Source organism: Falco cherrug, chromosome 9 (assembly GCF_023634085.1).
Source record: "Falco cherrug isolate bFalChe1 chromosome 9, bFalChe1.pri, whole genome shotgun sequence".
NCBI lineage: Eukaryota > Metazoa > Chordata > Aves > Falconiformes > Falconidae > Falco > Falco cherrug.
This window is the reverse complement of record NC_073705.1, coordinates 8,995,617-9,010,006: the sequence shown is the minus strand read 5'-3', so window position 1 is coordinate 9,010,006 and position 14,390 is coordinate 8,995,617. Positions and strand designations below refer to the sequence as shown.

Here is a 14,390-nt window from a genome sequence, read left to right as displayed (position 1 = left end):
CCAATCTTTCTGAATATATCATAGCTCCTGAGAATTTTCAGTCCCATTGGTCACGTTTTTCAAAAGCTAATCTTCTGGAAATAAGGTCTTCCAGTAAAATTGCCTTCACCTTATGGTTACAATAAACTGACTTATTAATTGGCATCATGGCGTGGCTGTCTGCAACAGGCAGTGTGGCAGCCTCTGCTGGCATATGTGTCCACAGAGAAAACCTGTAACTACTTCTTATTTTATGTTGGCACTCAAATGTTTCCCCTGGACTCGTTTATTTTCCAACGGTTCTATTTTTTTTTTCCCTTTCTTTTGTGCTACAGCAATTCAGTCAAATTTTGGGTTATAACTTTTTTTTTTTTTTTACTTCTGTTGGATTTGTGGATTTGCTTCAGGATATAGGCTGTGTTGGTCTGATATTTGGAAGTGTTTGTTACAGTGCTCATGTTTGTTGATGCTTTTATGGTGGATGCATTTGTAAAATTCATGTTCTGTTTTTATTGTATACATTACATTAATTTTTGTTGTTTTCAGCGGTTGAGTATTATGAAATGCACTAACCAGTGCAAACCATATCAAGTTGTGGGTTTTGATGGATTTTTTTTTTTTCCGCTACAGCTTGCATTGGCGGCATTCTATTTTTATTGCAGCTCGTATTAGTTCTTGCGTAATAAATGTGAGAGCGCATTACCCAATGCAAACCGCCGATTAAAAAAGAAAAAAAAGGTTGTGGGGGTGTAGGGGTGTGTGCAAGCCAGCTCCCACAGTTGTGATTTAAAACTCGGTCTCCCACAGCACGCGTGACCCTGCGTGGGTTTCAGCGGCGGAGCTGCGGCAACCCGCACGGTCCCAGTTGCACTTTTAAGGGCTCTTGTTGTGCCTTTAGAGCCCGAGAGGCGCGACGGCGGGCGGAGGGGGGAAGCCGGGGTTTTCCCCGGCAATGTCTGCCCGGGGGGACCCACCAGCCGCCGCCCCCCGGTGGGTTTTATCGCCCCGCGACCGCTCGGCACCCCGCCGGGCGTTTTTCCCGCCGGGGGGCCGTGCTTGCCCGCCCCCGACGCCCGCTGACCGGGGCATCACCCCTGCTGTTTCTCTCCCCTGCCCGCCGGTCCGGGGAGGGAGCGGGGAGCCGAGGGGGGGGACACCTGCCGGCTTCTGGGACTTGTAGTCCGGTGGCCAGCGGCCGCCTCTCCCCCGGCCGGGCCCGGGACTACCGTCCCCACATGGCCTTGCGCCCCGGCGCATGAGCTCTTGTGCTCTGTAGTGCATCTATTATACTGCCTTGCCGAGGATAAAAAGAAGAGCAACTGGAGGGACTATAAGGCAAACGTTGCTGGAGCTGCCGGGGCAAAGTAATCTATTTAATCTTTCCCTTTATTTGTTAGATGCTTGGGTGTGCATTGCTAGCACTGGGCCATGGTTTCTGGAGGGAGGGGGGCCGGGGAAGAAGGGGAAGGAAAGCAAAACCCACTTGGGAAAGGCCAACGCTGATTATTTATTTTTTTTTTTTCCTTCCCCTCCTCTCTTCTTCTGCTCCTTCTTCTTGCGAGAGCCCCGCGTCGCTCCCCGCGGCCCCGCAGCCTTTGTGCGCCGCGACAATGCAACAAAGCGCGGCGGGGCTGGCTGCAGCCTGGCCATTGATTTCCTCCCGGCCCCGCCGCTCCTGCCCACCCTTTTCTTCTTCTTCTTCTTCTTGTGCCGCTTCTTCTCCATCTTCTGCTCCCCCCTCCCTTTCTCGCCGAGCGCCCGAAGACGCCCCGGACGGGCGCAGCCCCGGCCCCGCGGAGCCCCGCGCTCTCACGCAGAAGGGGTTTTCTTTCTTTCCTTTTTTTTTTTTTTTTTTCGGGTTTTCTTCTTCTTCCCCCTCTCTCGCTAGCTTTCCCTCGCTCGCTCTCTCTGCCCGCCATCTTTTGAAGGGGAAAATTAGGGGCGAGGAAAAAAAAAAGAGGGCTGCAGGCGCCCTTAAAAACAAGAAAAAAGAAAGAAAAAAAGGGGGTGGGGGGAGTGCTTTAAAAAAAAAAAAAAAAAAGCGGGGGTGTGTGGGGGGGAGCAGGCAGCGGGAAGCCCCCGCTCCCGGCGGTGCGCGGCTCCCCGGCGGCGGCGGAGCGGGGCTCGGCGGCGGCCCCGCGCCCTGGGCGAGCGCCCGGGGCTCCCGGCCATTTCCCGCTGCCCCCGCCGCCGCCTGGGTCGCTGCCTTGCGAGCGGGGAAAAGGGCTGAGCGGGCTGCCTGTGATGCGCTGAAAAGTGCGCGTTTCGTGTTTTGTCCGCGTCCGCATGCATAGATGTGCCTATATGCGTATATACAGCTGCTTCGCTCGTGTCAATGTCTGCTGTTTACCGAACTTTTGCAAATAAATGGAAACCGAGGGTTCGTTGCGTAAACTTGATGTGTTTTATAGGTGTAAAAAGAAACGCAGATCACAGATTTTTATATAGAAGTGTCGCTATAAATAATGCTACCGATAATAAAATGTGAAACTTCAAAACTCAGCTGTACGCTTCCTCCCTTGATACGACTTGTTTGGGTTTTGCACCTCTTGGGCAGAGCATTATTTGTAGTCCGCTTGGTTTCACTTTCAAACAAAGCTGTAGTGTTTAGGTCGAAGATAAGTGTGCGTCTTTAAGCTACATGGTTCAGGCTTGCAGGGTGTTAACACGAAGTGTGTTTCCTACAGAAATTACTTTTGGCAACAAGGAGCATGCATTCTGTAAGGTTCATGCTAAATGTTATGTAACGATTCCGTAGTGTGGATATACCTTTTTGTTGATGTCTTTAGGAATCGAAAGTTTATAAAATAAACTTTTTTGGAAGAGCAAATATGATGGCTTTGCTAATACTTTGAACTTATATATTTTTTTTTTACATCTTAAGTTCCCTGACACTAATAAATAGTAGGTTAGGGGGTAACGCAATTAGCAAAGCACACCTGGTGTTCCTTGCTGGGAATAGAGAAGCATTTTTTTTTTTTTAATATGCTTGTTAGTGTTTTGAATGTGTTGGGTATCTGTGAGTGTGCTGAGGGTGTGTCTCTAAATTAAACTGGAAATTTAGGTTGAAAGCTCCAACTCTTGTCTTTAATTCACGCAGGGATAAGGTATTGGAGAGGACTTGGTGACTACCATATGTGCTGCAGTATATGGATGAGAAGTGCAGAATAAATATGCATCAATCAAAACAAACAAATCCCCAAAGTGATCTGGTTGCTTTACAAGCAAAACAACCTGATCTGTATTGCTTACAACTACCCAACCATTTGAGTGTACTGTAAATGCTAAGTCCTGCCCCTTAATCTGCAGATCACAGCGCTAGCAGGCTGCTGTGTGTCTTATTTTGTTAGTACAGAAGTTTGGGGAGGTTTTAATAATACACTGGGAAGCTCCTGCTGAAACAGGAGTAACTCCTGACCTCAAAGCCTTCCTTTTTGGAAGGAATAAATGCTGAGATTGTGTATTTCTTTCTCTTTAGTCTACACTGGTTAAAAATACTCATTCATGCATGTTCATTTAGTGCTTTGAGACAATGCTTAATAAAAGGATTGGGCAGAGGATAACGGTCTTATTCAGTATTCAACCTAAGCTTGTGTCCTGGTTTCAGCTGGGGTGGAGTTAATTTTCTTCTTAGTAGCTAGTGTAGTGCTGTGTGTTGGCTTTGGTGTAACACGCTGATGCTTTTAGTTCTTGCTACCTAATATTTCTATTAAGTCAAGGACTTCTTAGTTTCACAGGCCTTGCCATAGAGAAGGCTAGAGGGGCACAAGAAGTTGGGAGGGGACACAGCCGGGTCAGCTGACCCAAACTAGCCAAAGAGGTATTCCATACCATGGGACGTCATGCCCAGTATAGAAACTGGGATTGAAGGGGGTTGCTCAGGGACCGGCTGGGCATCAGTCATCGGGTGGTGAGCAGTTGTATTGTGCACCACTTAGTTTCTTTCCTCCCTTCCCTTTGGATTTCATTCCTTTCCCCCTCTCCCTCCTTTTCATTATAACTTTTATTGTTGTTATTGTTCTTTAAATTTTATTTCAACTACTAAATTGTTCTTATCTCAACCCTCGAGTTTTACATTCCTTTCCGATTCTCCTCCCCATCCCTCTGGGTGAGGGGGGAGTGGCGAGTGTCTGCATGGGACTTAATTACCGGCCAGGGTTAAACCATGACAGCTTGATTGTAATACTGTCTTCTATACACATTGCCTATATAGTGCTCAGTGCCGAGACAGTAGATGCTGCAGTTAAAGGCTTTTTAGTTTTAGTGACCTATGCATGCAGAGTTTAAATTGAGAAGGAATGCATGTGCAGTGTAAAGTGTCAGAGGTTTGTTCTTGAAACTGCCTGTGGAGTGTTAGTTCCGTTATCTTCAAGTAAAAACTAGGCTCTGTTGCCTTTGGAAATAAATCCTCTGTCATTTAAGCACTGAGGTGTTTTCAAAAACTTTAGTTCTTGTCATTTAAAAAATGCTTAGAAGAAAAGCATGCTGAAGTCTGATGTTCCAGCTCTGTAAGCATGCTAGGCCAGCAGTGCTCTTTGACTATCCTGTCTCTGAAGAAGGCTGGTTTTGTTAGCGTCTGCAAGCGCAAGTATTTCAGTAGGCTTTACAGCTAGTTGTTTCTTTGCGCTGTTGTAACTGTACTGGGTGCAATGACTTAAATCGCAGTTCTTAATAATCTTGCAAAATGCTTCTTTCCTGAGTTGCAAACTGTGTTTCAAAAATGTTATCCTTCAGTCATCTAAAATGGTGGGGAGTCTAACGGAGTTTCTTAGTATCCCCAAACCACGTCTGCAGGCCAGGGATCCTGCCTGACTGACCTGACGGTCTCTTCTCCAGTGAGCCTCAGTGAGCTGAAGGCAGTACACACATGTAAAGCAGTTTGCCTTGGTGAAGTCTGGGGCTTCCCGTAATTTTTACAGACACATCTTTTAATTGGTACAGATTTTGAAAGATGTTGTTTAATATTAACCTTTTCAGTTAGGGGTGGGGGCAGGCACTTGTTCAGTGGGTTGTGGGTTTCCAGACAAGCACCACTGCACTCCTAGAATCTCACTCCTCCCTGGAGTAATCTGGGAGCCTGATAGCTCTTGTTGATGGCACAAACAACTTGGGAGTCAAATCCCTCTCCTTGGCAGTAGCTGAGTGATGTAGTGAGGTCTAATGTTTCAAAGGCTTAATTACTTTTACAAAATATATTACTCTGTCTACTTTGGTAAGCTATCAGGTGCTTTCAGCACAGACAGAAATATACTTTGCTAAATAAATGAACAAAGAGTGTTTTGCATCTCAGCGTTGTTGATTGTTTCTCTTTAATCCTTGTTGCTCCTTCTCTGCTAATTTGCAGAATTCATTAATCCGCAGTGGGTTTCCCAATCATTACCATGAAATGTATGTTTTGTTTTGTTGTGTGTGTTGGTGGTGTTTGGTTTTGGGTTTTTTAATTGACACATTAATCTCCAGTAATAGCCCAGAACACCGTTGTAAGCAATAGAGTTCTGGGAGTTGGGAAGGAGCCATTGTTTGCTGTGCTGCTCAGTGAGCTGTCAGGACATTTTGGAAGGATGTGTGCATCGAGGTTTTCATTCCACAGTATCTGACTGTGACATTAGTGTGGTTTTGTCAATCGTTTGTGCTTCTTGGAGGTGAACCACTTTCTTTGGGGCACACTAACCAGCTTGTTGCTAAAGCCAGCATTGGAAGGATTTAAATTCTTCTGGAAAGCAGTATGGAAATTCACCGTAACTTGTTGCTTTTTCTACTATTTATTTTCTACTATTATTCTACTTCTTCTCCCATTCTTCCACTTGCCTCTATTTTGGATTCCTTTCACACCTTTCCAGACCTCAGTCTCTTTCTAGCTAGAGTCTGATAAGGTGACACCATCATGTCTGGAAGTATTTCAGCAACATGGATAACCAGGGCAGAAGCAAAGATTTGCCTCTCTCCTTTGCTGAGACCAGGGCTTGACATTTTCCTCTCCACGAGGAAGAAACCCCAACAAAATCCTCTCAACCAGTAACAGGTGTAGCAAAGACAATATGAGGTGAAATTTCTGTGCATGGGGGAACAATCTGAAACAAAACACTGTGGCTGAACTGATTCCATTTAGCCTCAAACTTTGAGATTTAGACTCAGTTCTGATTGACACAGGTCTGCTTTGGGAATGATCCTGTTTGCTCCTCTTTCCATTAAAAAGAGAGAGGCAGAAACAGAAAAGGATTCATATTTTCTTTCCTGGCCTTGAGAGCCTTTGTACTCTTGAAGCCAACACTTGGAGCTCTTCACTGACACAGCCGCACTGATACTCTTCCAGAGGACTTCATGCACTGACATAGGTAGATACAGGAGCAGAGACACACTGTGTGGCTGGCTCAGCTGCTGCAACCAAACCCAACCTGTATTGAAGAAAATGCACGTTTTTTCCTTGTGTAACCATATTTTCAACTGTTCAGTTTGTCCTTGCATAATGCTGTGGAGGGTGCCTGGTTGGGGATCATGCTTTCTTGCATCCCACCAATATGGCCATGCCAAGATAAATCTGTTCCCTAAAACTGCAGTGGTCAATAGGTTTGTCTGTAAGCAAGTGCAGAGTTTGCAGTACAGAGCTGTTTTGCTGGGAGAGGACGTAGCAGCCTTTTTGCTTACCAAGGCTGGTTTAGTAACTGTGCTGTACTGTGTGCTATAGTGAAACCGATACGCTGAGCAGATGTGTGTTCTGTACTGCATGTGCAAGAATTGTGTGTGGGTATAGTGGAGAATGCTGTTTCTTATTGGAAACCATTGCCTTTTTGCAACTTTTCTGTTGGTGCTACAGTTCTGTTCAGGGTCTGTGAAATAGCATTGAAGTGCAGCTCTTCAAGATGCCACATGAAAGAGGATACGCTCCCCCAAGTTACTGCTGGAGTAAGTGCTTGTCTGAGTGTGAGTGTTATGGATCAACCAGTGTGCCAGAAGAGTGTTCCTTTCCTGGGCAGGAGCAAGCCACATGAGAATAAATTGGGATACTTGTGTCCACACTGCCAAGGTTTTATTTCCTTTGACTTGAACTTGATCAATGCACAGGAGCTTTGGGAGGCTTAGTGCTTGCCTGTCCCCGCTGTGCAGGAAGCTAAGCTGTGGGTGCTCTTGGCAGGAGCTGTGTGGCGAAGCGTAGTTCCTCCTGTAAGGAGCCTGTCCATCTGTCCTGAGCAGTTTGTGGAGGGAGCAGTCTTCCTCCTTCAGGTGTGTTTGGCTGTAGGGAACACCTTCCCCTCTTCCCCTGAATTAGCAGCCTCTGCTGCCTGCGTAGAGAGAGGTAATAAACTTTTAAGGTCCCGATTTTTTCCCTTTCTCGCAGAGTGTTTGGAAGTTTAAATCAGATGTATAAACTCAGGCAATGGAAACTGCTTTGATGCCCCCTCAGGGAGCGACAGCAGCTTAAGTATCACAGTTTATTCACACCTCAGCTGACCTGTAACTTCCTTGCATAGCTGAGCAAATTTATGGATGTACCCAACCTTAGCAAAATCAGCGAGGCACTTTTCATCTGAAATAGTAGACTGCATACAGCCTTTTGCACTTGTTTGGCTATGTTTGCTTTAAGTTAACACATTGAGTTATTCTGGGACAGCATGCTTGTTCAAAGACAAGGTGCTTAAATTGGTTTGGAAACAGATAACACTAAGTTGGTGCAACCTGTTTAGGGGAATGTGCATAGGGAATGAGTGGTGGTTGTAAACAGGAGGGCTACTGCAGTGTAACAAGTTAATTTTGGCACAGCTGCAATAATTAACTTGGTGGGTGGGTGTACTTACTATGCCCCATTACCAAGTATAACGTTACTGTGGCTCAGCTAACAAGGAGTATATTTATGTCACGGTAATTCAATCGCTTTCATTTCATTGTTTTCATCCCCTTAAACTGACTTGATCATCATATTTGCATGGGAAAGTTGCAGTGCTATAGCTGCAAACTCAGAACATGATTTAAATCAGTGGCAGCTCATCCGTTCCTGCTACACTTGAAATACTTTTCGTTGTAAAACAAATCTGTTCTTTTTCAAAAGAGTAAATTTAGTCATTTAGATATATAAAAATAAATTTAAAAAATGAGTAGGAGAAAGTGTTGGAGCACAAGAAGTGCACAAGGGGAGGTCTATTGATGAAGAAAGGTATTTTGTCTAATGAATCACTTTGATGGTTCTGCTATGTACAGTGAAATGCTTCTAACAGGTTACCGTACGGATCTGTGCCTATTAGAAGGCTGTCTTCTCTGTTGATGTTTGCATGGAGCTGCCCCTAAGGATAACATCTGTAGCACTTGTGAATTATATTAATAATGCTGATATATGGCTGTGCAGTACTGGTGGTATAAGGCAGAATTGCGGAGTAGGTTATTAAGTACACAGAGCAGAAAACAATCCTTTAAATAGGTAATATGTTGGAATTGAATGTTGTTTGCAAGGACTCTATATTTTATACTTTGCTTAGAATACTTTTTGTACTTAGTTTCATTAAGAGGAGGTAATTTACCTGTTACATGTAGCCTCCTAAATTCAGTTGGAAGTGGAATTTGGCTGTATCTAACCCACCCCTCCCTAGCAGGTGTCATGAAGGACCTCTTGGGTGTTGTGGTCTATCTCTTAGAAACATGTTTAAAGAATACTGTAGTATGGGGAAAGGGATAAGGCAGATGGAAATTTTAGCTTTGCAGTTTCTTATGAGCGTTGTCCTTAATAAAGATCATTGTTTCCAGAAGCCTGAGTCATGGTTAGTTGAACACCTTGTAAATACAGGTTCCTCTGTGTGTTTGCTTTTTTCCTTTAAATTTGGTATAATCATAACACTGAGAAGGAATTAATGTATAAATACATGGGAAAAGACTTTAATTGTAAATAGTATTAGAAATATTCATATCCCCATTTTACAAGTGGGGAACTGACAAGCCTACAGCATGGGGTGTCAAGAACTGAGCTGAGGTGTCAGCAAGCTCTTTTGTAGCTGTCTCTTCTGTAATTCTTTACAGGTGCAGCAGAAGCTTGGAGATGCTCTGCCCAGCAGGGAAGTATTTGAGCTCTCTTCTTCAAAATGCTTAGTGTCCAATAATCTCTCCTCTTCGAAATCAGAGTGCAGAAAAAAGAAACAGTCATGACAAAACCTGTTGTGGAAAGGCTGTGTAATTTGTTTGCTATATGCTGAATCAAAAGGAGTGAGTTTGAGGGGTTTTTTTTCCATGTATTGCAAAAGTACACAGCACCATATGCTGATTAAAAAGGGGAAGGGCAGACTCTCTTTTTTTCAGAACACAAATGTTTAACTGTGCAGATCACATCCTTTAAAAAGCAGAGAAAGAGAACCCCGTGAGGGTGTAGATGTACAATAATCCCATTAGGAGTTGGGAAGCCTGTGTGGGTGTTGCCATGTTATGCTTTAAAGGGTGCACCTGAATGCTTCTGTTGTGCATGTATCATCTGAAACTTGGGTCACTGCCAGAGTATGGGGTGGTGGTTTTTTGTTCGTTTGTTGTTGGTTTTTGGTTTTTTTTAAATATAATTTAACTGAAGTATGGTTCGTGGACTTGAAACTGACAAAACTGATTCCTGGAGTCACAGGATGAATTAGCAATAGTATCATTTGTTGGATAAGTCATGCTTTGGAGAAGGTAGGCTGTAAAGTAATACATGAACAGAGGGGAGTTAGGAGACAGAGCCTTGAAGGAAGTAGGTTATGGTACTGACCTGTGCTGTGATTTTTTTTTATTTTTAGTTTTTCAGACCATTACATCTTGCCAAATTGTGCCTCTTTCCGGGCCTGTCTAAACTGTGCGCTCCTTAGGACAGAAATTCTGTGCATGCTGTACTGTGCTTTGTCCTAGTCAGGGCAGCAGAGCCTCTTGGTCGTACTGCAGTTAGTGTCTAGGCACATCCTAATGAAACATGTTGAGGTGTTTAACCTGTCAATTCATTGCCCTAGCAATCAGTCAGGCTCCAGCTTTTATTCCATCTCTCCACCCCACTTGCAGTATTTGGTCATGAGCAGAGGCTGGCATTTCCTATGATGTGTACTGTCCTCATACAGTGTCTGGTGTGTGGTTATCCTTTCTGTGTGTATCTGTATGGTGTTAATAACGGTGACCAAGCCTGGATGAACCATACCAGGGTGGCTTTTCCCCTCTGCTCTAGTCTATATTTCAGAAAAGTAGAGTGTGTGTATGATGCAGCATTTTAACAGCAGCCTGTGGTCAGTCACACACTCAAACTGCATGAGATGGGAAGCTTTAACTTCTATCTTCTCACTCTGTTAATTCTTCCTTTCTTTTCCTGACTTTCTCTGGTTTGCTTTCTCCCAGAGGATGTGTTAACTCCTGTTTCTTCTTCCAGTTTATCTGCTCGGTAGTATTTGTACCTGTTTCTTTCCACCAGTTTTGCTTCTTGAAGGAAAGTGAGCAAAAGGAACCCTAGGCTGACTTCTGCTGAAGCAAGTATTAGGTTAAGGCTGTTCAGCATAGTCATCCAGTACTGAAATAATTGAACAGCTTCAGCCTGCTTGCTTGTCACTTCGGTGGTGTGTCAGGGATGGACCTGATGCTCCTGGACTTTTAGATGTATGGTTTCTTCTTAGTAGCTGTCAGCAAGTGAGATTTTTTTTTTTCCTCCTTTGCTGCTTGTGTGCTGTGGCAGTATTGCCTGATGGCTGGGCAAGCAGGAATCCACAAATGCCCTGCCACTGAGATCTGTTACAAGCAAGCTCACAGTGAAGGAGCATCAACCTGTCACAATGTTTCAGTCTCCCACTTAGAGAGCAGTTGGAAATGCTGACATGAAGAATGTTAATAAAGGGTGACAGTGGTTCAAACCCAAGTGAGCAAATGCAGTTGTAGTTCTGATTGGTATAAAGCATGGATTTGAATGCATAAACAAGGGTGGATAGAGGTGGAACAGTGGATTCTGTCCATCTATGAAGTTTAAAGTTCTAATAACACATTGAGAGGTGGAATAACAAAGGTGGCATCCAGCAGACTGCATTTGTGCCAGTTCAGAATTTGTGGAATTGGCCAGTCTGAAGAAGTTGTGACCAAGTCTGTAGAGTTTTGCTGTGCCCATCAGCAAGGTTTGAGTTTGGGATAACCAAACATTTTTCCCCTCTTGGCCAACTTCCATGTAAACATGGAGATTTTTCTTGACTAGGCTACAGTTTCTTTTTGTGGTATTCTAGGAAATGCTGTTGCACACCTACTGCTTGTGTAATGGGACTTCTCTAGCTAGGATCATGTTCTGCAGCAGTCCTGCAGTGAGAAGCTGTATCTTCAGGACTGGGTAGCATTGACTAGATCAGCTGTCATAGCTATTGTAACTGCAATGATGGGAGCACCTACAAGTCTGATGAGTCTGAATTAGACCCTCCAGCCCCAGATAACTAGCACTTATCCTCCTCCAGTCATTTTATCTCTCCCTAATAGACAGCAGGGCAAGGGAGTTGACACAAGTAGAGGGGCCAGAAAGTGTGGACAGCTTGAGTTTGTTTCTGTCTTTGCCCAAACCTTCCTTAGAAAGAGATTTATCTTGACTGACCAATTAGTTATGCCTTATAGGTGATAAGCCTGCAGAACCCTGTGGCGAGGCACTGAGCCACAGAGACTGTGCAACTTACTAAGAGGGGAAAGTTGCTTAGCACTTTGCAGGATTGGGCTTGGAGTGGTTACTGAATCACAGAGGGAGATCTAAGTTGCTGTTTGTGTTGTGGTTTATACCATCCTTCCAATGTGCCTTCAGGCAAGTTCCTGCCTCCCCTAGGTCCCCTGCTCCCCCATTTGGCTCCTGATGTGCTGGGAGCTTGTATGGTGTGTGGCTATCCACCAGCATTTCCTTTTTGCCTAATGTCCAAGGCTGCAGGGCTTCTGCTGCACATGGGCTTTTGGGGGACTGCAGTAACCCCAACAAGTGCTAGAAATTCCCAAATAAGCATTCAATGTGTTGCAGTGCACTAGGTAAGAGAGAGCATATGCTCTGAAGCAGGTTCACCTTCTTGCTTTCTCTGTAAACCTTGGAGTACCTGCTGTCTGGCTTCTCTCTGGCTCTTCCCCTGATGATAAGGTGTTGTGGGTTCAGCCCTGTGGGTCATGCAAGGTAATTTCATTGTGTCTCCACCTTTCCCCTCCAGGAAGACATGGCACGAGCAGACTCTGCCCAGGCATGTGATTATCTCAAACACTTTCTTTGCCAAATCTGTTACGAAAATGAAGGCTGAAACAGCCCAACGCTTCTTCTCCATTGCCATTAAGGTATAATTGGTGTATCTTGTTGTGAGAGGCATTTTCCTGTGAAGCACCTACCCATTCCCATCCTATTGATTTAACTCTGCCTTCCCAGAGTGTTGATGTGTAAGCCATCAGCTGCTCTATGTACTCTGAAACCTGTTCATAGATGCTTATTTCAACTCCTACAGCTAAGCATTTGTTAACATTTTCATTATAGGTCACGCAGTAAATTTGCTGAAGTACTTCCTGGAAGATTTTTCACAAGTGCATTTCCCTTTATTTCAGAAATCTCAGTCCAATCCTTACTGCAGAGTCAGGTCTTAAAGCTGGCTGAGCTCCTCCAGTCAGGAATCAAACACAGAGTAAGCTCTTTAACCACTCACACTTTTCCTTCCTCCTTTAGCCTTAACAAAACTGTGTGTAACTCAGGAGCTTGCGCAAAACTAGTGTATATCTGAGTTAAAATTTGCCTCCATGTTTTCAGAGGACCATAAAAAGCAGGGCTGGAAGAAATGTCCAGAGGTCATTCTGTCCTTCTCCCTGATCCAAGACAAGATCAACCATACCTAATCCATTACCAAGGCTGGTTACTTAAACTCTTATCAAAAGAAAATTCAGAGCTATGAAAACGGGCTTGTTATAGTGTGAAACATTGAAACTTCACTCCCTGTACTTGAAACTGCAGCCTTTAGAAAGCAGTTGAGCCCTATATGATTTGTGTTGCGGGAGGTATGGGAAATGTATCTAAATTCTTGCTTAGACTTGATGGGAAGGTGCTTTCTGTGGCATTAGCAACTTAGGGGAGAGAGATACTCTGGCCTATAGATCAGGAAGACCTTAATTTTATTTGAGGTACCTAGAGTGTTGTTCATAGAGGTCCCCAGTGCTTTTGTAGTCAAGATAATGTGATTTTTGGGTACCCCTAAGTTTGACGGCATGATACCTTAAAGGCATGAGGCATCTCAGAGCTGTGTGATTTTGAGGGAGCACTGAATATGTATCAGAAATGAAGGTCCTTGAAATTACCAGTTTCTTCTGGCTGATTCTTATCTGCTGGTTATGAACCCATAGGCTTCTTTACTGAGGAAACACCTGCTCTTGTAACAGCCAAGGAGAGACCAAGGGTGGGAAATCCATCTGCATAATCTGATGAGCATTAAACTAACCAAGTCAAAAGCCAAGGAACTGACTTAATCTTTTGTGATCTTTTCCCCTCCCTCATGCAGGGGTAAGTTAAGGACACGGTTGCATCTCCCAGTCTCAGGATGTTACTGCGGCTGTGCTCCAAGTAATGTGCATGAAAAGCAAATCTCTGATGTGTGGAATTAATGACTTGGGAGACAACAGGGGCAGCTGAATGGACTTCCAGAGTGCAAAGCTGCAGTGTGCCATAGGGGCACTCACAAGCCAAATTCCTACTTCTTGCAGTGAAGCCAAGTGCAAAAGCTTTATCCCCAGGTCTTGAGGGGGTGGCATATTGTGATCATATTGTGATAGCGTGCATGTGTCTGCCAAGGCAGTGCTGGCTAATAGAATAACTCGTCTGTCCTCAAGTCTTGGTCTCTAATTGCAGATCCTTTGAGTTTGAAGAGAACATCAAGGAGTAGTAGGTAGTGAAAGCTGCCTGAAGTTCAATTCCTATATAGGACTGTGAAAGGAAAGGAAGACAGAGTAGGAGGAAAAGGAAGACACCCACCAGCTTTGTTTCCTTCGGAGCAGCCTGGAGGAGTGGTGGTGTCGCCCTTAGTTTCTACAGCCATAGAATGAAAGGGGTACAACCCTCAATTAATAATCTTACCTGACTTCAAGGTTGTGTTGAGATGTAGTAGTACTGCGCTAAACCTCTCCTGCAGTTATAAGAAAGTCTGGGCAAGATGATCATGGACCTGCTGCTTCTCTGAGATGGGGAGTAGCATAGATGGCAAATTTGACCAAGCTTCCAACTGTTGCTGCTGTTGGGGGGAAAAAGGGACTAAGTGTCTGCTTTGGTGGTTGCAAGGAGTGTATGCAGGGGAGTAATACTTGGAGCAGTAGCATGGAGATGACTGCTCTAGCTGCCTTGCTATCTCAGTATGGTTCTGGCTGCTGGCTCCATCCTACCTTCAAAGAGCCTTATCACTGGATTTCATGCCTGTGAGCAGTGCTGCTTCAGAGGTGCTGTTTCCCTACTCGCTGGC

The 14,390-nt window shown here is 44.6% G+C and overlaps 1 protein-coding gene across 3 annotated transcripts in view; it reads left to right on the top strand.

Moving 5' to 3' along the window:
• The first annotated feature begins 1,216 nt into the window (after positions 1–1,216).
• The window catches only part of BRD3 (bromodomain containing 3), a 42,540-nt gene continuing 29,366 nt past the window's right edge, over positions 1,217–14,390 (top strand). The window contains exon 1 of one of the 3 annotated variants that reach the window (XM_005442031.4): positions 1,217–1,343. The gene's annotated coding sequence lies outside the window, so the exon portion shown is untranslated. The remainder of the gene's footprint in view (positions 1,344–14,390) is intronic. The other 2 variants (XM_055720080.1, XM_027809418.2) reach the window with 2 other exon arrangements.